The sequence below is a fragment of the Pelobates fuscus genome, chromosome 3 (assembly GCF_036172605.1).
Source record: "Pelobates fuscus isolate aPelFus1 chromosome 3, aPelFus1.pri, whole genome shotgun sequence".
Taxonomy (NCBI): domain Eukaryota; kingdom Metazoa; phylum Chordata; class Amphibia; order Anura; family Pelobatidae; genus Pelobates; species Pelobates fuscus.
Window position 1 is genome coordinate 307,385,241 of NC_086319.1, and position 22,746 is coordinate 307,407,986.

Here is a 22,746-nt window from a genome sequence, read left to right on the forward strand (position 1 = left end):
TGAAGTTATATTGGTTGCTACAGGATATATTGTCCTTATGAAATTATCTTTATGAAATTATTACTTTTTTCTTTTTTTCTCTTTTTTGTACATATCTAAATACCTATGAAATTTATGAATTATTAAATATAGCATAATATTATCAAATTTATTGAGTGCGGTATCATTTTTTTGTTTTTTGATTATTAGGAGGTTAATGGGCTACCTGGATACCTTGCACCAATACGGATAAAAGAGTGCCTGTATGTATGATTATTTTTAAATACTCATCATAGTTCCTTTTATATGAAAGTATCCCCAATCCAAGATGGTGCCCTTTTGAACTTTTTTTATATATGAAAAAGCTTTACATGAGATAACTTTGTTCCAAATGTTTAGGTCTTTGATTTTTCCAGTATATATTTTTAAACATATTGAATAACCAATATTTTCACATTTGTGTTAAGGAGGAAATATAATTTGTTTTTTTTCTCTCATAATAACTTCACAGGAGATGGTATACTTTCTTCCAGGTACATCTTTCTTCTTTATTAGTTAAATGACCACTATAGTGCCAGGAAAACATACTCGTTTTCCTGGCACTATAGTGCCCTGAGGGTGCCCCCACCCTCAGGGTCCCCCTCCCGCCGGGCTCTAGGGGGTGGAAGGGGTTAAACGTACCTCTTTCTCCAGCACCAGGCGGGGAGCTCTCCTCCTCCTCTCTGCCTCCTCTCCTCCTCCTCGGCTGAATGCGCATGCGCGGCAAGAGCCGCGCGCGCATTCAGCCAGTCTCATAGGAAAGCATTCACAATGCTTTCCTATGGACGCTGGCATCTTCTCACTGTGATTTTCACAGTGAGAAGCACGCAAGCGCCTCTAGCGGCTGTCAATGAAACAGCCACTAGAGGCTGGATTAACCCTAATATAAACATAGCAGTTTCTCTGAAACTGCTATGTTTATAGAAAAAAGGGTTAGCCCTAGCTGGACCAGGAACCCAGACCACTTCATTGAGCTGAAGTAGTCTAGGTGCCTTTAGTGGTCCTTTAAGTGTTTCATATCTGCGTTAAAGTAAAAAATGTTTACAAAATGTTTTCTCATATTATTTAATTATTATATATTATATGTTTATATTATAATGTTGATATGTGTGAGATCCACTCTATATTGTTTTCTTCCTGTATATTTTAATACTAAGAAATCTTTCTAAATGGAAATCAACAAACATATAGATGAATTGTTATTTCAAGTGTATCTGTCATTAAAAATTATCAATATATCACTTTATATGCATTTTTATTTACATATTTACTAACCCAGAATCATAAGTGTGGAATACAAGGACTAGCATATGGCTAGCATTAAGCATCTGAAGGCTAATATCATACAAAAGGTATCTGAATGCACCAGGCATATATATATATATATATTAAGCTACATATTTGTTAACACCAAGCATAGATTAAATTGTAAGACTTTGTAAGGCTGAACTTGACCAACTCAAGCCTTTTTTTTTAAACCTATATCACTATGTAAATCTTGATCTTGATAACTACACCTTTTATGCAAGATTGTTTCACTTTAGAGTCTGTAGAATATATATTGACAGCAAAAGTAAAAAAATATATATATTTTTTTTTCAAATAACAATAAACTAAATAAACCAAAGTGTTTATGTGCACATGGGATAATAGAGAATGGATCATTATTCAAGTGGGATCATGTTAGAAACAAGCTGGATATTGTGTGGAGATTTATTAAGTCTACGCAGGTAAACAGGTCTACGCTATTCTGAGGCACATTGCTAAATAAGGCCCAATCACCATGGAAACCAATAGAATTTGCAGGCACTTTGCACCCAGATTCTAACACCTGAACTGCCTTGATAAACCAACCCCATTGTCTGTTTTATATAATACTGGAACTGGCAGTTTTGTCTGACCCTGAAGCAAGGATTGCAGAGTTTGGGAGTATTTTAGTACCACTGGCATGTGTATTTTTTTATCTCCCTTCCAGATCAGTGTGGAAAGGTGAATCCTTAACTGGAAAACAATAAAGGTTTTCCATTTAATATCAAAACTGTGTCATAAATGGAATGTACAAGGTCAGAATCATATAGTGGATATACAACACTTAAACTCATGTGCAAATGTCTTCTGTTTAAACTTCGTAGAAGAACAGCTTTTTGCTGTTTTGCCAATATTCCCTGCCATGTCAATGAACCTCTATTGTCTTTTCTGCTATTATAAATGATAATAATTAAAGCCAAATACACAATAATTAGTCACACTAGGTTTATCCATCTGGTGTACCTGCATAACATCACTCTGTCTTTTGAAACCGGTGACAAGCAGCATATTGTATCTCATCCTGGATAAAGCAGCTTCTGATATAAAATAGAAAGGTTGATATAGAAGGTTATCATCAATGGGTCAGAAAGAGACACTTTATCCACATCCAAAACACAATTTTCACTATTTCAGAGAGCTTTTTCATTGTGTAGATAAAATATAAATAGAGTCATGAGCTTACATTTTAGATATTGGTGGTCCAAATGTTTATGATGATTCATTATACATAACACTTTTGTTATTTTCCATAAAATATTTATTATAAAAATAAAAAATAAAAAATTGTTGTATTCTGATACACACAACATTACTTATTTACTGGTTTTATTTGGGGCACACATCTAGCATTTCTGGAAGAATACAAAATAATTTAGTGCATTTTCTTTATTACTCTTTGTGACTGACCACCCAGCACCCGACTGGGTTCCTCCGTCAACTCGCTTCCTAGCTCTCCTCTGGGACACAGGAGTGCTTCAGCCCCTAGCTGCCGCAGCTTGGCTGGGGTCTCTCCGTCGCTTCCCGCCCTGGAACAGGGTCCTCGGTACAGCTTCATGTGATTAAGCTCTCCTGCAAAGAGTATAGCTGATTCACCCAAACACTAGCCCAGACTGAGCGAAAGACACTTGTCACTGGAATCCAAGTAATGTGGACTGCTGAAAGTAATTTATTTAAACTCTTTATCAGTTTAAGTCCATGTCAGCATACGAGTCTGGTTCTTAAACACTCTATATTGGAACTTAAAGGAACACTATAGAGTCAGGAATACAAATGTGTATTCCTGACCCTATAGAGTTAAAAACACTAAATCAGCCAATGATTCCCCCCCCCCCCCCCCCCCCCCTTAAAAATGGTTAAAACTCACCTTTATTCCAGGCAAGTGCTTGTCCAACGGTACTGGTCCTGCCACCGATCCTTCTCCTTGGCTGAGATCATCAGAATTGTTTTAGGAAAGCATCTGATTGGCTGATGATTTCAGCCAAGAAGGTGGGGTGGAGCCAAATTATGTGCTGGCCGATCAGCATTTCCTTATAGAGATGCATTGAATCAATGCATCTCTATGAGAAAGGTTCAGTGCCTCCATGCAGAGCGTGAAGACGCTGAACGTCAGTGCTACATGTAGTGCCGCACTGACCCTGGAAGCACCTCTAGCGGCCGTCTGCATGATGGACACAGATGGTGTCCCAAGACAACAATGTAAATACTACCTTTTCTCTGAAAATGCATTGTTTAGTGCAAAGAGCCTGCAGGGACTGACAATACTCACCAGAAGAACTATATTAAGCTGTAGTTGTTCTGGTGAATATAGTGTCCCTTTACTATCCTACTTAGTTATTTACAGAAGGGCTCTATAAAGCTACCTATGCTTACAATGAAAATTCTTTGCTGGGATAGAGTTTGCACAGACCACATTCTCATGTTATGAAGAAGTAGCATTCATTCTGAAGGGGTTAATATTGGGGCAGAAAAAGGCACTATCTCTGATACTCAAGTGTGGAGAGCTATCAAACCTATTGTGAGCCTGTCTACTGTAAACCCCTCTATTGTTTAATTTCTCTTTCTATATGTCATGAATAGAACAATAAATGCATTTAATGTACTTCATTCTTAGTTTAAATAATTCCATTAATATTCGTCTTACATTAAATGAGGACCTTTATGCTTTGCTTTGGAAATGTACTAAATGAATAATAGAATTTTAAATAACAGACAGGATTACTGTGTAAGTGTTTCTGCATTTGATATTTGCTTGGCACCACTAGACTGTGCACCCTATTGATTTATGCAAAATAGATCGTTTTCCTTTTGATTCAGACTGACATCCTAAGATTGTTTTTAATTTTTCCAACTGTTCAGGAACACTTAAATGGTACAATCACTAGTATCAAGGAGAAAAATGTATGCATCTAGTGATACAGTGACAGGGTTATTCACTAAAGTGAGAATTCAAAGTGAATTTTAAATGCGAGGTCAAAATAGCCAAAATGGAGAAAGTCAGCTATGCTTTCCATTTGGCTAGTCTGGCTTTAAATTTGAAATTTACTTTGAATTCTCACTTTAGTAAATAACTCTGTCGTTGGCTAATGCTGGTCTAATGGTCTATGGTAACATGCTCTGCAGTTTTCATGTCTGTTTGCAGTTCTGTAATTTTTACACTAATTCCAAACACTTAAACCATTCATCAGGCTTGTCCTGATTTGGATCCTTTTAGGCTGCTTAAATTGTTGTGCCTGTACTTAGTTATGTTAGTTATGTTAGTTTGTCAGTTACATTCCGAAGAAACTAGGTCAAACCACCTGCTCTTGTGAGATTTAAATGGCCACTTTATAAATATGTATGTATTGGGTAACAATTAGTTGTCTCTTTTTATTCAATTTTTTTTTATTTTTTAAAGGGACAATAAAAGCACCATAATTACTATAGCTCACTGTAGTGGTCATGGTATCATGACTGCCTTGGAGTCCTCCCCCCATTTCTAAGTAGTAAAACAGTTTTTAAATGGTTTGACTTCTTAACCCCACATCCACTACCAACTCTGAAAAGACATAAGCAGTAAGTTCCTTTAGCGCTCCGGAGCTAAGCCTTCCAATGCACTGCAAAACAGCTCTCTGCCATTTGTAGTGGTGACTAGGAGTGTTGCTGGTTGACCTAAGATAAGAAGTCAAGCAGTTCAAAAACAGTATGACTCCTTACAGTGGGTGGATGGTGCCAGGACACTCCAAACGCCATAGCAAGCTTTAGTTGTATCTTTCTTGCAGCATACATCACGACATATTTTGCTGGGAGTTCTACAGCGGAAAAGTGACAAGTTAACTGTACCTCCAAGTATGCTGTGTTGTGCCCATACCAGTTACTCATGGGATGCATAAGTCAACTTCTGGTTTTGTCAGCATCTTTTTTATTTTCTATTACTCTTAATTTATTGTTTTTGCAAATGATTCTTGGGAGGGAAGCAAAGCTGGACATGATAAGGTCTTTGTGTGAGTGTGGGGCAGTTAATGTTAAGTGCATGCTAGTGCATGTCTGACAGTTAGTGGGAGCTATGTTCTTATTTTAGCTGTTTTACTTCCATAATCTACTCAGCAACAGCTTTGGGCTTTCCTGGAGTATATATCACAAGGCCTCATGGGCATAGAAAGCATGCTTGCTGCCCTGAGGGCTGAGGTACTGTACGATGGTGGTAGGAATCTGCAGGTACAGATGGAGCACCTGCAGGCTTCCACTGCAGTGATGCTACCCATGACAGTGGCTGCAGCATCCCGCCGCGCCTCCCTCCTCACGGGATGCTAGGAGGACTAATGCTGCCTGCTTTTCATCCCCCATCAATCCGACGCTTCAGTCGCTCAGCACCCCGCCAAAGCTGTAATCGGCATCCAGGGTGGTAAGTAGGCCACAGGCCTCTTGCACAAAGGGCTTCCAGCGTGGGGGGATGAGGCCTGCCGCACACTTGTGGAGTAGCCAGCTCATCTGGGGAGAGTGGCTATGGCAGTTCCCCTCCTTATAGCAAACACACGGACACCCGTGAAAAGAATATAATAACAAAAAACTTAGCTGATAGGTACACTGCTTCCCAGGGTTATCTCCCAGCTGATAACCGTATAACAGAACTGTGTAATTGATGGGCTATTTTGGGTATCTGCTAGTATACCTATAATAGAGGACAAAACATAGTGCAAATATTGCTACAAAACTATTATAAAACTTGCAGTGGTTAATATGCACTCACATATTCCAGAATGATAAAGCGTGTTATGGGTGCCTCCCCTCGATGGAGATGGGTTTTTTTTTTTCTTTTTTGATTTTCCCTCCTCAAGTGATAGCCAATAGGGGATCCAGGTCAGCCAAAGATTCCAAAGAAACAGCAACCATACGGAATACTCCAAAGGCAATTTATTCACTTACAAAGATTTTAAGAGGGTGTACAAAATTAAAACAAAATGATAAAAGCAATATAAATAAAAATAAAAATAAAAATAAAAATAAAAATAAAAAAATTTAAAAAAAATTATTGGACCAGCATCTTTTATTTATATTGCTTTTATCATTTTGTTTTAATTTTGTACACCCTCTTAAAATCTTTGTAAGTGAATAAATTGCCTTTGGAGTATTCCGTATGGTTGCTGTTTCTTTGGAATCTTTGGCTGACCTGGATCCCCTATTGGCTATCACTTGAGGAGGGAAAATCAAAAAAGAAAAAAAAACCCCATCTCCATCGAGGGGAGGCACCCATAACACGCTTTATCATTCTGGAATATGTGAGTGCATATTAACCACTGCAAGTTTTATAATAGTTTTGTAGCAATATTTGCACTATGTTTTGTCCTCTATTATAGGTATACTAGCAGATACCCAAAATAGCCCATCAATTACACAGTTCCCCTCCTTACACTGTCTCCACTGGACCCTTAGACCCTGCGAGTGGGCCACAAAGCACTGTGGGAGTTGGTTCCTCTCATCGATGTCCCTACCTTCCAAGATCCTTTCACTGCAGATTGCCACCCTAGCTGCTGCAGGCCTCCTGTGCTCTCCTGTGTTTCTGCAGGCACTCCTGTGTTTCAGGCCTTGCCTGCGGTTTCCAGTCCTGCATATCACAGCACATCTGCTCCACCTGTGCTGCCACCTACTCTGGTCTGTTCTCCTCCAGGCCCCTAGCCCCTGCTACTGGTGAGTATACAATATCAAATCCTAATGTTGCACTACACAGGGAGGGAGGTTATGTGAAAAGAAAAACACAGGGGCACTTCGGCAAACTATTAGGGACCATGCATAATTTATTTTCCCACAATAGGAACATTTAAGGGTTCAACACCTACAGCACCTTCAGTGGATAACCATATTAAGACCGGGTGGCTATTCTTGTTGTCTGGGACTGTTTCTGGGATGGTATTTCACCCTATAGGGGGAGGGGTGGGTGCAATCTGGCTCAATCCTGTATAGTAAAGAATGTTACACAGGCTGCTTTGGGCCTGACTTTAAAGCAGGAAATAAAGGACAAGATTTTAAACTGGAAGGTTTTAGAAGTATTTTGCCTCCTTCTGCCTCCTTCCCAGTGAGGACTTACTGCCCCTGAGGAGGAGGGTAAGGAGTCCGATGAGGACAAAGAAAATTCCGGTTTAGTTAGATCCCTACAACTTTTGGATTTTGTGATCCTGGCGAGTGTAAGTGGGGAAAGGTACCTCAGAATATGCTCAGCTTTCTTCTGTTACCGGGAACTCATGTGGACCACTTGCCGCATCTACTGGGGTTTAACCCCTTAAGGACACATGACGTGTGTGACATGTCACGACTCCCTTTTATTCCAGAAGTTTGGTCCTTAAGGGGTTAAGCTGGTAGCGGTATGACGAGCAATTCTACCAAAGGATGGCTGTGTGGCCATCTATGGGTTGGGATCAGATGTATGTAGTCCTCTGGTTAGCCATTATGACTTAACCCATGTCCTTCCAGGAATTTTAGCTTCCTTTCTCAGGAGGACGTTGGATTCCCCCGCTGCATCAACCAGCCAGCGGCAGTGTAAACCTGGAGCAACGTACAAGTTCAAGCGCAAGTGCTCTGAGTGTGATAGCTTTCAAACTATATCCAAGTGCATCAAGTGCATCAGGCCAGGTGAAGTTGTCACAATGGCCCACTGGCTAATGCATTATAGGAACAGGAGGGCGGCTACTTATTGTTGTCTGGATTCTGCATTGGTTTTTAGATCCCCCTTAAAATCAGGCAGTCCCCCGTGTCTTTGCAGAAGCTAAGATCAGTACAGGATTACCCGGCTATAAGGAAAGGATATTTCACAAGAAGAAAGCAATGAGTAGGATGGCCGGGCTACTTTAACCCCCCCCCCCCCCCCCTCCCACCCCCCAAGATGTGTCCCCTTAAGTATCTGCAGGTTCTGGCTTATACATCAATTATCTCACCCTTACGGGGGTTCGGTTACAGAGGACATAGATGCAGCATTTCGCAACATTCGATGCAGCAGTTAGCCGTTAGGGCTACTGACCCAGGGGCTCTGATGGCAACAACCGATGTTGAATTGGATTTTCGGCTACTCCCAGTGCACCCGGTGCATCATCATTTAATGGTGCTTCTTTAAAGGTTAATATCTATGTGGATCTGTGCTTCCCCATGAGATGTTCTATTTCATGCTTTTACTTTGAATGTTTGGCACCTTCACGAAGTGTGTGGTGCATGGTATTTCTCATTATGATTCCACCATGCATGACCTTGATGACTTCCTGTGTGCTGGCACCATGTCTACACCCATTTGACCATACCTACTTTGCCCAGTTGATTTGGTATACCGATCCTTTGGTGTTCCATTGGCCCTGACTAGACTGAGGGGCCCACTGCCTGTCTGGGTTTTCTTGGGATCGAGCTTGAATCGATCACCAGGGCATGTTTTTTGCTACTTGATAATTTGATAGAGTTACACTCTGAGGTATCTGCAGCCAAGGGTTTACGCAACTGCTGCACCTACAATCTCTGCTCACTGATGTGGCTGGATCTTTGAGCTTTGGAGCCTTTTTGGGTTGTCACTGGTGTTCAGACTCTTGGCCGGCATTGTTGCACGTGTCTGCACTAACTAGGATCCTTGCTTTCTTAAAACTGTGTCACATTGTGTTATTGTGGAGCTCTGGAGAGACCTTTCATGGGACCACAGGGTTGTGTTCAACTGCAACAACGGGGGGAGTAGCTTTTGCCATCAATCATCTGGCGGCATCTTCCCCACCTGTCATTAGGCTACTCTGACACATCGTCCTCTCACGTAACATGTACCAAGGGTTAAAACATTTTATGATAATACTCTTGTTTCCAGTGGGAGTTTATTGGGTGGATGCAAAAGAGTGTGTACATCTGATGGAACTTTGGGGTCCTGTGCAGTCTAAGTCTTAACATGGATTCAGTTTCATAAGGCTTGGGGTGATGGCTAGCATTCGAACAGACAGGGTGGATTCCAGGATGATGGGACGAGGTTTCAAGGTCTGTTGCAGCTCATTTGGTTTTGTCTGATTTCTCCCCTGATTCGATTTCTACAAAATTATCAGGTTACGTTTTTTGTTTAAATTGCTCAGCATTCAGGATGTCACTAACAGTTCGTGATCTGGCAGGCAATGAAGGGGTCAAGGAAGTGCCGCAGGTCAGTGGGTTTGAGAAAACCTGTGTCAAAAACCTGTGTCTCCTCAAGTTTTACCAGAGGTTTTGAGTTGATTTTCTTTTGCCTTTCTGGAGCCATAAGGGGGGTGAATTGGTTAGCCCTAGCACACAAGTCCCTGGGGCATTAAGGTTCACTGATGTTCCCAGGGAACCTGGGTCTGTCTGCTTCCTAATGCACTATTCCAAAACTCATGTATTGGGAAATGGTGCGTGGGGTAGGTAGTGTTATCCGATATCCTGGGGTCAGTATACTCAGGGACCTGCTTTGACCAATTCTGTCAGATCGATCTGAGGTTCTGGGCCCCCTTTTTGTTGATTTGTCAGTTATTCTGACTCAGGGAATAATTTGGGTAATCTGGGCAGGGAATGTTCTGGGTAATATTCCCATCTGGGTACTGGCCGACAGTGTTAGGCAAAACATAGCTTTTCCCAGATACTTGCTGGGTCTAGGGTGGTTCCTGGGAATTCTTGAAGGCGTGCTTTTAGCAAAAAGGCGATAGAACATTGAAGAATCAAGCTCCATAAGAAGGTTTCTAAATATGTATAGAGGATTGGGGGTGTTTTACTGTCCGCCACTGAAGATTTGAAAGGATGCGCCATTTTTTTTTTTAGCAGTGATGGTGTTTGCTTAGATTTATTCGATCTAGCCCTCAATCAGTTAGGCCATAGCTTTGCTGGTGGGGCACACCCGCTGATTTGAGGTGCTCACTAACACAGATTTAGACAGATTTGTGAACAATATTTGAGAGAAATAGGCCTTTTGTGTACATAGAAAAAGTCTTAGATCTTTGAGTGCAGCTCATAAAAAATGGGGGCAAAAACAAAAGTGTTGCGTTTATAATTTTGTTGAGTGTATATATAACTATCTCTCTATCTCTCTATCGGACAAATCTGGGTCATGTAGCCTGATTAATAGGGGAGGGATTAAAGAGTAGACCTAAAGCAGTGAAAGAGTAAATTTTGATTTTAAAATGTACATAAAAATGTGGTTGATTTGCAAATAGGTTGAAACGTGCCATCTAGAAAATGCAATATTGTTTTTCACTTGCCTAGAAATATAGTATTGTATGTTTTTTGTGATCATTTCTACAGTATGTGTTTAATCTGCTATTTTTTAATTGCATCATCCTAATTGCAGGCCTCTGTGCACATACCTACAGGTTGAAGATTCTATTAATAAATAGCCTTGTGGATTATTACATGAAGATATTTATTCACATCAGATCCAAGCAGATGGCTTATGATGAAGAGACTGGAAAGAGATTGAGTGTGATCATTGGGCTTTTGTACACCGGGGCTTACCCAAAATAATAGACTTATGTGTGAAATATTTTGGTCATGATTTCCCAATACAAACTCACTCTCTTTCTGAGTACGGTGTTAGAATATTATTTCCTATCGCATTTAGAAAGAATATTGAAGGTTTACAAAATCATAGATCCTGGATGTAAGCTTCCAAATTATATATAGAAACATAGAAACATAGAAACATAGACATCGGCTGTGCCAAAAATAGGGTACATTGAAGTTGTGACATGCTTATTCAATGTATGGTTATATACTGTAACTAAATATTATTTTTGCCTAGGTTAGATGTTTTTAAACAAAACTACTGCATTCTGTAAACTTTGAAATTGCGGTTTAGTAAATGAGTGAGTGTGCTGGATCTTGTATGTTGTATATGTGTATATATAGCACTAACTGTAAATGCAAGCTGGTTGTGGGTGGTGACACAGGTATGCTGAGTTAAGAAGAAGGAAATAGTATAGGGAGTGTTTGGAAAGGTTCCAAAACCAGCCGAATTGATTGAAAGAGGCTGGGTAATCTCTCTCACAATACCAGGTTTACTGCCTCCCATTTGTCCAAGGCTGGGTATAAGTAATAAAGTTTAAGCAGTACCTGTTAATACAAATTGGTAATGATATGCCAAAACTGACAGAGGGGTAGGCCTTAATAAAGAACGTAAAAATAATTTTAATTCAATATTTTATCTTATCAAATAAGCCACTTAACTAGCCAACTTTAATGCCCTGTTCATTCCTTTACTTACCTTCATGTTACATTGTAAACCATTAACATATTAAAACCATTGCTTGAACCATACCTAAAATGGAAGAATAGACAGTTATAACAACTAGTGTTATTAATCTGTGTAAACCTTTACTGTGGGTTTAAAGAATCAAGTGGTACTTCATGTGAGTACTGGTTGATCTATCCTATGCCAAGTGGCTAAGCAATTAAGCTAGGATCGGTGAGTGAGGAGACCCTACTAGTTGCCAGGCAGTGATGAGAAGCGCTTGTTAAGAGTTGGGCCATGTTGGAAGTAGGCCACCTAATGTTGTGCCAGGGAGTTGGCCTCTCAGTGACATTTATGAGGTTCGAGATAGGTTGGCAATGTTCAGGGCATCCCAACAGCCAGACCAAACTTCCCCCAAAAGGAAACTCTGAAACTTCTATATTTGTTAATATAATAATACATGTAAACGTAATTATTAAAATGTTATATCACAGCCCAAAATGAGAGGCCAACATACATGAATAGGAAAGTGTAATCAGCAACCCCATCAAAATGGTAAGTTTTCTTCCATCTATTTTGAGGTTGCTACTCTCAACAGTTCCATGGTAACACAGGTGTGTCCTCTAGCTAAGACTGAAAAGGAAAAAAGTATATTTTTCTCATATGGGATGCATCATATGGCAACACACAAACCCTGTGTACTACTACTGAACTCTGCTACAGCTGGTGTTATAAAGCACCTACATGTAAGAAACTAAAAAAAAAATCTTAATTACCCATAATAAAATATTTAAATCTAATGGGTAATGCCATTGACAGGCAAAGAGTCAATGTATTGTATTTTACTTGCTACAAAATAAAGAATCTTGTACCATCAATGAGAGTAATGCTTATCTCTGGTCCTGCCTGGGAAGACGCCTTAGCACATATTGAGTAGGGGCCAATGTGTCTAAAGCACTTTAAACATTAATAATACACTATAATCAGGAACCTAAACCCACAGTGCTGCAATGCATAACTCAGACGATGCACCAGCAGGATTGACAGGAAAACCCTATTAATTTTTTCCCAGAACTCACAATTTGATTCTGGTGCACTTCCTATGGTCCTTGCCTTTGTACAGTCTCATTGTGTTTATTTATTTCTATATATTTAATTTTTAATTTTTTTTTTAATTTTTTTTATGTATTTTTGCAAATCCATGGGCAGGAAATCAAAATATTGATTGAGCTTAAACTTAAACCACATTACAATCCATTATTGGTTTCCCAGCCATATGTGCAACTGTAAAGGGTAAATTCATTTATATTCATTAATATGTTCAAGTCCCTGTCTCCAATAAACAGCTGTTTGCAATGCTGACAGAGGCAGATAGAGCGGCAGGCAATAATTGTCCTCGTAATTAACCCTGTCAATGCTGGAAGGTCATAATCGCATAAAATAGCTTTGTATACCTTTGTTTTAAGATATCCGTTTATATGGCATTGTAAATATGGAAATAGCAGTTTAGTATATTTATTTCAATGGGATAATTCTAAATGATAAAAATAATTTTCAAATATTTTAGTGTATTTCTTACACAAATGTAGGATTTTCAATAATTAAGTAATGTTTATTTTTTTTTAACCGTTTCTTTGTTTTTCTTCAATTACTTATTTTCATATATCATTCATTGGGGCATACATATGCCTATATTCCTTACAAGACATTCAGCAACAATATATGTTTTCCCTCAACATTCTAGATTAGAATAATGACTAAATAAGACTCTTTAGTTATTCAAAAATAAATGGAAAGATTAAGACTAAATAAAACCTGTTACTTGTATAATTTGTATACTTTTAAATGCAAATACGTTAATATTGAAAGACAAAACATTTTTAAAGTATCAGTTCTTTCACAAAGGTATAACATCTGTCAGGAGTTGTCCTTATTATTAGGAGTTACCTAATGGATAATAATTAGTTAAAACTGATAAAACAGAATATGAACCCAGCCCCAATGATAAAGACTTAAAGAGTTAAATATGTTTTCATTAACCCATTTTCACTTAGCAGAACCAAAAAATAAATGCATTCCTGAATGTCTGTCTGATAGTCAAAGCTCTCCCTGTGGATTTAAGGTCTAGTGAAATGTCTCTCTTTTCGGCTCACTCCCCAGCTATTCCTTGATGTTTTTGCTTTAGCCCATGCAATTCATTATGAAGACTTGATGCAAATCTCCAAGCCTGTTAAATACATTTGTCAAACCTAATCCTGCATGTGAATTGGTTATAATTGCAATAAGCCAAGGTGTAGCTACTGATTTGTCATGAATGAGCTGAGCTCTGCTGGGCTGTAACATCTGCATGTCCCAGACTAAAATAACTAAGAACAGGCTAGGCAGATGTGATTGATTGTTGCCCCATAAATCCCTCAATGGCAATAAAGTAATATTTCATTGTTTTCCATCTGACTACAAACAAGGTTTCTTGTGTGTTTGCTTTTACATTAAACAAATGATTGCAGCCTGTGCTGTGTTAATGAATTATTTAATTGCTATGATTTCTAGATTCTTTTTTTCTGCAAAAAAAAAAAGTTTTGCAGCGAGAGTAGAAAAGGTAGAGTGATTATGTAACCTCTTTTGCCCCATTCACTCCCAAACCCATGTACACTCTGGTTGGCTTTCTTTCACAGTGCAATAAAAAATAGCTACTTAACTCCCCCAACTATCCTTCCCTAGTCCACACCTGGTGGATGAAAACATTTTGCCTATTCCAAAGTGATTGCCTATGGTGTGACCTTCTCATCATACAAAGGTGTACAAGGTTCACTTTGTATACTGAAATATGTTCCTGATCCCCCACCCCCCCTGGCCACATACATTTGGTTATTCAATTATATAACTGCACTAAGCACCAGGGGAGCTAATCAATGGCTCTATTGTTATCCCACCATTATACACCAGAAAAACCTAGACATCTCTCTTTAATACTAGTGTCAAACCTGCAGACATAGGTAAGCTGGAGAGGAGGAGAGAACATGTGAATATGGGATTTATCTATGTATTATCTATGCATGTATGTACGTATACTGTGTATATTATTGTTAATAGCATTTATATAAAACCAACGTATTACGGGTCTTTAATTTGGAGTGTCAACTCACATGTAGAAGAGCCTTAGACAGGACAGGCTCAAATCTCCTCAGCATTAATGCCATCTGGTGGCACTTTACCCTTTAAGTCACACACCTCCTAATTATTGAACCGGATTGGCTACAAACCACAGAAAACCACCAATGAACAGTCAGACCACTGTCTTTCAAAAGGATAACAGATGGAGCAGATCATACCGATTGAAAAAGCCCTCGTAAAGGGTGAAACCCATCTCGGAGAGAGGAACCCGTGTTGGACATTTACATTAGCATATTGCTATTTTAATTTATTTATTTTATTTGTTTATCAGTGTTTTCATTTTATCAAATAAATCCATTTTACTTCAAAATCAGTTTTGGCTACTCTTAAGCTGCTACAAGAAGGGTGGTGTCCTCTTTATAGACACCCAGGTTATTTTACCCAGAGCCAGGTACACAGGCTCTGGACAAGGTGAGCAACCACTTGCACTTAAATATATATCATCCAGTTATCCTTACCTACTACACCAGAAGGTGTTTCCTGTTGTGTTGTTTTTTGTCTTTTTCTCTGAGGAAACTTACCATGACTCAAAGGGTAAAGTGCCACCAGACGACATTAATGCTGAAGAGATTTGAGCCTGTCCTGTTTAAGGCTCTTCTACATGTGAGTTGACACTCCAATGTTTTTACACATTATATTTTAATACCACAGATTTATGCTATGTGTTCCCACCTGTTTTTTATTTTGTATATGCCTTGAGATCAATTGGACCACACTACTATCCTAATTGTATGATAGGACCGATATATTTCCATTTAGGGTAGGTGTCTAATCTGAATTACTTAACACTCCACACTTTAGGTTAACAGGTTTAGGTTAGAGTGTTGCAGCCTATCTTTTTTCAATATTACTAATATTTGAAGTGCCTCCATCACACAGTTGTCGATATATATAGTTTCCTTTCTGCCAATACTCTTTTACTCATCCTAATGCCAACCTCTATGAGTGCACACTTTATCAATATATCATTGTTTCTACTTTTCAGGGCACTCATTATAATGCTCTTGTCCTCCCATTGTTAGGATTGAAAATAATGCCAATTAAAGAAATCCACTGGCTAGGATAACATGAATATATATCAAAGGAAATTATCCAACATTTTAGCTTCGTAGTTGGTAGTCTGTTTCAATTGTAGCTTTATAAATGACAATATCTGTCCAAACACATTAAAGCTCCTTAAAGCCCATATCTCTACTCTATCCAAACCATTAATATTTTGGCAAAAGTTTTCTTAATTTCCATAATAAATAATAAATATTGATTTGAAACTTTATAATGGGATCCTAACCACAACATTTAAACACTCATCTGATAATGATAGAAACATTTTAGATAAATATTGTCCAAACATCTGATAAATGTATTTCTCCCTCTATATTTTATATTGAAATATCCAAAAGGTATTACACATATTGTAGTGGGTTTACTTAGCACAGTCTTGCCGGGCTTTAAAGGGACTCTAACGCCTCAATTCTTCCACATAACAACTTAATCTCAATAAAGTCTATATGGGGGCTGGATTCCTCGTCCACTTCTTACCTTATGGGATTAAACAATTTAAGAATGGTTTAAAGTGACACTATAGTCACGAGAACAACTTGTCAGGATCGGGACAGGGATCCAACACGCAGAGTACAGACAGTAGAAAGGTACGAATACCGGACCTTAGAATGGCCGGACTAACGTACGGAGATAGAGAGAATGGTCAAAGACAAGCCGAGGTCGAGGGAACGAGAAGACAGGTAAGCGAGGAACAAGCCGAGTCAAAGGGTAACAGAGATAAGCAGAGTAATACAAACAAGCCGGGTCGGAACCAAAAGGATAACTGGAATACAAGAGCGCTGAGTGACTAGACAGGCTAGAACCACGACAGGGCAATGAGCAAATGGAAGAAGCACTGTTAAATACCCTGGCTCAGGAGAGTAGACACGCCTCCGACGAGTCCTGATTAGTTTCCAGACAATTGAGTGACAGGTCGGTCCGGGTTGGCGTCATGACGTCGACTGCTGGGCGTCGTGTTACAAAAGGAAGTGGATCCCTCGCGGCCGGCGTGTAAATGGCCGGGAGGACCGCGAGGAACGGAGGAAACAGCCCTTCTGGACGGATAAACTTCTAAGTCTCTACCTCTCTCAGAGGTAGAGACTTCAGGTACCCTGACAGTACCCCCCCTCTCAGATACGCCCACCGGGCGGAAGGAACCGGGACGAGATGGGAAGCGGGAGTGAAACGCCCTGCGGAGGCGAGGAGCATGAACATCCTCTTGAGGTACCCAACTCCTCTCTTCAGGACCATATCCTTTCCAGTCTACCAGATATTGTACTCTCCCCTGGGAGATTCGAGAATCGATGATAGAGTTGACCTCAAACTTCTCCTGACCCTCCACCTGAACAGAGCGAGGAGAAGATACCGTGGAGGAAAATCTGTTGCAGACTAGCGGTTTCAGCAATGAAACATGAAAGGAGTTAGGGATGCGTAAGGCAGATGGGAGAGCTAGACGATACGCAACTGGGTTAATCCGAGTCAGAACCCTGTAAGGTCCAATATAACGAGGAGCGAACTTCATGGAAGGTACTTTTAAACGAATGTTTCTAGTACTCAACCATACTCTATCGCCTGGAACAAAAACCGGAGCCGACCTTCTACGTTTATCAGCGTGTTTCTTAACCAGCATAGAATTGTGCAGAAGAATTTGTCGAGTCTGATCCCACAACTTCCTCAAATTGGCAACATGAACATCAACCGACGGTACCCCTTGGGAAGGAGAAACCGAGGGAAGAATGGATGGATGAAAGCCATAATTCATGAAGAAGGGGCTTGAATGAGTAGAATCACAAACGAGATTGTTGTGCGCGAACTCCGCCCAAGGAATCAAACCGACCCAATCGTCCTGGTGTTCGGAAACAAAACAACGTAAATATTGTTCAATCTTTTGGTTGGTGCGTTCAGCAGCTCCGTTAGACTGAGGATGATAGGCGGAAGAGAAATTCAATTTGATACCCAGTTGAGAGCAGAAGGATCTCCAAAAACGAGAAACAAATTGGGAACCTCTGTCAGATACAATTTGGGAGGGTATCCCATGTAAACGAAAAATCTCCCTTGCAAATATCTCTGCCAACTCGGGAGAAGACGGAAGTTTAGGCAGAGGAACAAAGTGAGCCATCTTGGTGAATCTGTCAACCACGGTGAGGATAACAGTCTGTTTTTTAGATATAGGTAAATCGACAATAAAGTCCATAGCCAAACAGGACCATGGCTTTTCTGGAACCTCTAAGGGATGCAGAAATCCACATGGAAGCGTATGAGGTTGCTTGGTCTTAGTACAAACCTCACACGCACCGATGAAATCTTTAATATCCCTACGTAAAGCAGACCACCAGAAGTCTTTAGAGATCAAAGCGCACGTCTTGCGAATGCCAGGATGTCCAGCCACCTTGCTGTTGTGGAAACATTGTAACAGTTCCAGTTGAAGAGCAGGGGGAACGAAATGTCGACCCCCGGGAGTCTGTTTAGGGGCTAGATGTTGCAACTTTAAGATCTCGGCAAGTAACGGAGAGTGAATCCTGAGATTCGTGTTAGCGATAATATTGCATTTCGGAACTATAGAGGAAAGAACAGGTTCAGATATAGTAGAAGGTTCATATTGGCGAGACAAAGCATCGGCTTTAGAGTTCTTAGAACCAGGTCTATAAGTAAGCACATAATTGAAGTGGGTCAGGAATAAGGACCAACGAGCTTGTCTGGCGGACAGTCGCTTAGCCTCCCCAATATAGGACAAGTTCTTGTGATCCGTTAAAATGGTAACAGGATGTAAGGTCCCCTCCAATAAATGTCTCCACTCCTTTAAAGCCATAATGACCGCTAATAATTCCCTGTCACCGATGTCATATCTGCTCTCAGGCCCAGACAGTTTCTTGGAAAAAAACCCACAAGGGTGTAGTGGTTTGTCCACCCCTAACCTTTGTGACAGAATAGCACCTACGCCTGTCTCAGAGGCATCGACCTCGAGTAGGAACGGCAGAGTCGTATCAGGATGGACTAAAATTGGAGCAGAAGCAAAAAGTTCCTTGAGGGTCTTGAAAGCAACGAGAGCTTCAGTAGACCAAGTCTTAGTGTCAGCCCCCTGTCTGGTCATATTGGTAATAGGCGCAATAATAGAGGAGTATCCCTTAATGAAGCGCCTATAATAATTGGAGAAACCAATAAACCTCTGAATAGCCTTGAGTCCCTTAGGCAATGGCCAATCTAAAATAGACTGGAGTTTGTCGGGATCCATCTTAAAGCCTTCCCCAGAAATCACGTAACCAAGAAAGTCTATCTGAGACTGGTCAAAACTACATTTCTCCAATTTGCAGTATAACCCATGTTGAAGAAGTTTGTGTAATACCTTTCTGACTTGTCTGTGGTGGGTCTCAATCTCTCTAGAGTGTATAAGTATGTCGTCCAGGTACACAATAACACAATCATGTTGAAATTCCCTAAGAACTTCATTAATCAAATCCTGAAATACTGCCGGTGCGTTACAAAGACCAAAAGGCATGACCGTGTATTCATAATGCCCATAACGGGTATTGAACGCTGTCATCCACTCGTGTCCTTGCTGGATTCTCACCAAGTTATATGCCCCTCTGAGATCCAACTTGGTGAAAATTTTAGAGCCCTTTAGGCGATCAAACAGCTCGGTAATCAAGGGGATCGGATAGGCATTTCTGATGGTTATTTTATTCAAACCTCGGTAATCAATGCAAGGTCTTAGGGAACCATCCTTCTTTTTAACAAAAAAAAAACCAGCCCCGGCAGGAGAAGAAGATCTCCTAATGAATCCTTTGTCTAGATTCTCCCGAATATATTCCTCTAGAACTGAATTCTCTTTGGTGGATAGAGGATATACATTGCCCCTCGGAGGCATGGTACCAGGTAGTAGATTAATTTTACAATCAAAAGTCCTGTGTGGAGGTAGAGTGTCAGCATTCTTTTTGTCGAATACTGCTTTTAAATCCAGGTACCGAGGCGGTATCTGTATATCTGTAGACAGGGTAGAACTACCTGGTGTGTTAATTACACCCAATGGAGAAACCCTCCGTAAACACCTCTCCTGGCAACCCTGGCCCCATGAGAGTATCTCCCCTAACTCCCAATCAATAATAGGGTTATGTCTCTTTAACCATGGGTAACCCAGGACTATGGGAACAGAAGGGGACGAAATAAGCATAAGCGATAAGTTTTCCTCGTGTAAGATACCAACAGTTAAGTTAACGGGTATGGTTTCACGAAAGATAACAGGCTCAAGTAAAGGTCTACCATCTATGGCCTCAACGGCCAAGGGTGTATCCCTTAACTGGGATGGGATAGTGTGTTTAGTAGCAAAGGCCTGGTCGATAAAATTCTCAGCAGCTCCGGAATCTATCAAAGCCATGGTCTTTAGTACTCCCTTCTCCCAAGTTAAAGAAACTGGTAGCAGAAGCCTGTGATCTTTATAATTATGAGTAGAGGACAAAATAGAAACACCCAAGGCCTGTCCTCTAGAGAAACTTAGGTGCGGGCGTTTCCCGAGCGATTAGGGCAATTCAGGCGTAAGTGACCTCTGACTCCACAATACATACACAATCCCTCCCTTCTCCTGTACTGTCTCTCCTCTTCTGAGAGGCGAGTATTGCCTATCTGCATAGGTTCAGGAAACAGTGAGGTAGTGGAATCAGGGCTTTGAAATGCGGGAGCTAATTTAAAGGAAGGTCTAAAGTTCCTCTCTCGAGTGTTCTGTCTCTCTCTTAAACGCTCATCAATACGAGAAATGAACGAAATTAAATCCTCCAAATTTTCAGGAAGCTCTCTAGTAGCAACCTCGTCAAGGATTACATCTGATAGCCCGTTCAAAAATACATCTATATAAGCCTGCTCATTCCACTTAACTTCTGCCGCCAAAGACCTGAACTCTAGTGCATAATCCACAAGTGTTCGGTTCTCTTGTCTCAGGCGCAAAAGTAATCTAGCTGCATTGACCTTTCTACCAGGAGGGTCAAAAGTTCTTCTAAAGGCAGCTACAAAGGCATTATAATTATATACTAACGGGTTATCATTCTCCCATAATGGGTTGGCCCATCTCAGAGCTCTCTCAATGAGTAAGGTGATAATAAATCCAACCTTCGCCCTATCTGTAGGATAGGAGCGAGGTTGTAATTCAAAGTGGATACTGATCTGGTTTAAAAAACCACGACACTTCTCAGGTGAACCACCATAACGTACTGGTGGGGTAATACGGGAAGAGGCACCTACAGTGGCTACCTCTAGGCCTGAACTCACAGGGGAAATAGAAGTAGTACGCGTCTCCTCTGGTGGGTTATTAGCATGAGATAATAACGCCTGTAGTGCTAGGGCCATCTGATCCATTCTGTGTTCCATGGCTTCAAACCTAGGATCGGAAGGACCAAGCTGACTGTTTGTACTTGCAGGATCCATTGGCCCTGTCGTAATGTCAGGATCGGGACAGGGATCCAACACGCAGAGTACAGACAGTAGAAAGGTACGTATACCGGACCTTAGAATGGCCGGACTAACGTACGGAGATAGAGAGAATGGTCAAAGACAAGCCGAGGTCGAGGGAACGAGAAGACAGGTAAGCGAGGAACAAGCCGAGTCAAAGGGTAACAGAGATAAGCAGAGTAATACAGACAAGCCGGGTCGGAACCAAAAGGATAACTGGAATACAAGAGCGCTGAGTGACTAGACAGGCTAGAACCACGACAGGGCAATGAGCAAATGGAAGAAGCACTGTTAAATACCCTGGCTCAGGAGAGTAGACACGCCTCCGACGAGTCCTGATTAGTTTCCAGAAAATTGAGTGACAGGTCGGTCCGAGTTGGCGTCATGACGTCGACTGCTGGGCGTCGTGTTACAAAAGGAAGTGGATCCCTCGCGGCCGGCGTGTAAATGGCCGGGAGGACCGCGAGGAACGGAGGAAACAGCCCTTCTGGACGGATAAACTTCTAAGTCTCTACCTCTCTCAGAGGTAGAGACTTCAGGTACCCTGACACAACTACAGCTTATTGTATTTGCTCTGGTGAGTATAAGCATTCCCTTCAGACTCATTGTAGTAAACACTGTCTTTTCAGAGAAAAGGCAGTATTTACATTAAAGCTTGGGATACCTCCACCGGCCACTCCTCAGATGGCTCTTAGAGGTGCTTCATGGGGCCGGGTCTTCACAATGTGCAACACTGCCATTCAGTGTCTCCACCCTCTGCATGGAGACACTAAACATTCCACATAAAAATTCATGGATACATTGCATCTCTATGAGAAGATGCTGATTGGCCAGAACTGTGTTTGGCTTGTGCTGGTTCTGCCTCGATCTGCCTCCTTGACAGTCTTAGCTAAACCAAGGGGAAGGCATTGTTATTGGCTCAGATCACCACTTCTGATGATGTTGCCAAGCAGGCAGATCAGGGGCTTAGTTAGCAGCAGCAGACTGGAATAAAGCTAATATTTTATTATATTTAGTGGGGCAAGGGAGGTGGACAGGAGGGCTAGATAATGTTTTTACCACTATAGGGTCAGGAATACATGCTTGTGTTCATGACCCTGTAGTGTTCCTTTAACTCTGAAGGTATATACGTAGGGTCCCAATCCACACTGCCAACTCTCTTCTCTATCTAGCTGTCGCACTGATCAGGATAGATTGACATGTTTGTACTGCAAACTTTGACTTTGCACAGATCAGGATGGATTGATTTGAACACAACTGATAACTGAGAGTGTCAACTGATTATTGACAGCTCAATGTAGCAGTTACTCTTGATGGGTGGACAGAGGCAGACTATAGATGACTATTATACCCAAAGAATAAAGAACCTGAATAATAGACATTTATAATAAAAAAAACTGAATGTAATAAAACCTGGAACTCACTAAGGTATGACCTAAATGTTATCATCTTGTTTTGGCAGATTAGCTGCCTTCATTATGATGTCACTCCTTAAGCTGTTTGCTTTACCTTTATAAGCCTTCTGAAGATTATGCCAGCCTTCCTGGACAAATTAATTTTAAATAAAAAAATGTACTAGATTAGTGATGCACAATCTGAAACTCTACACC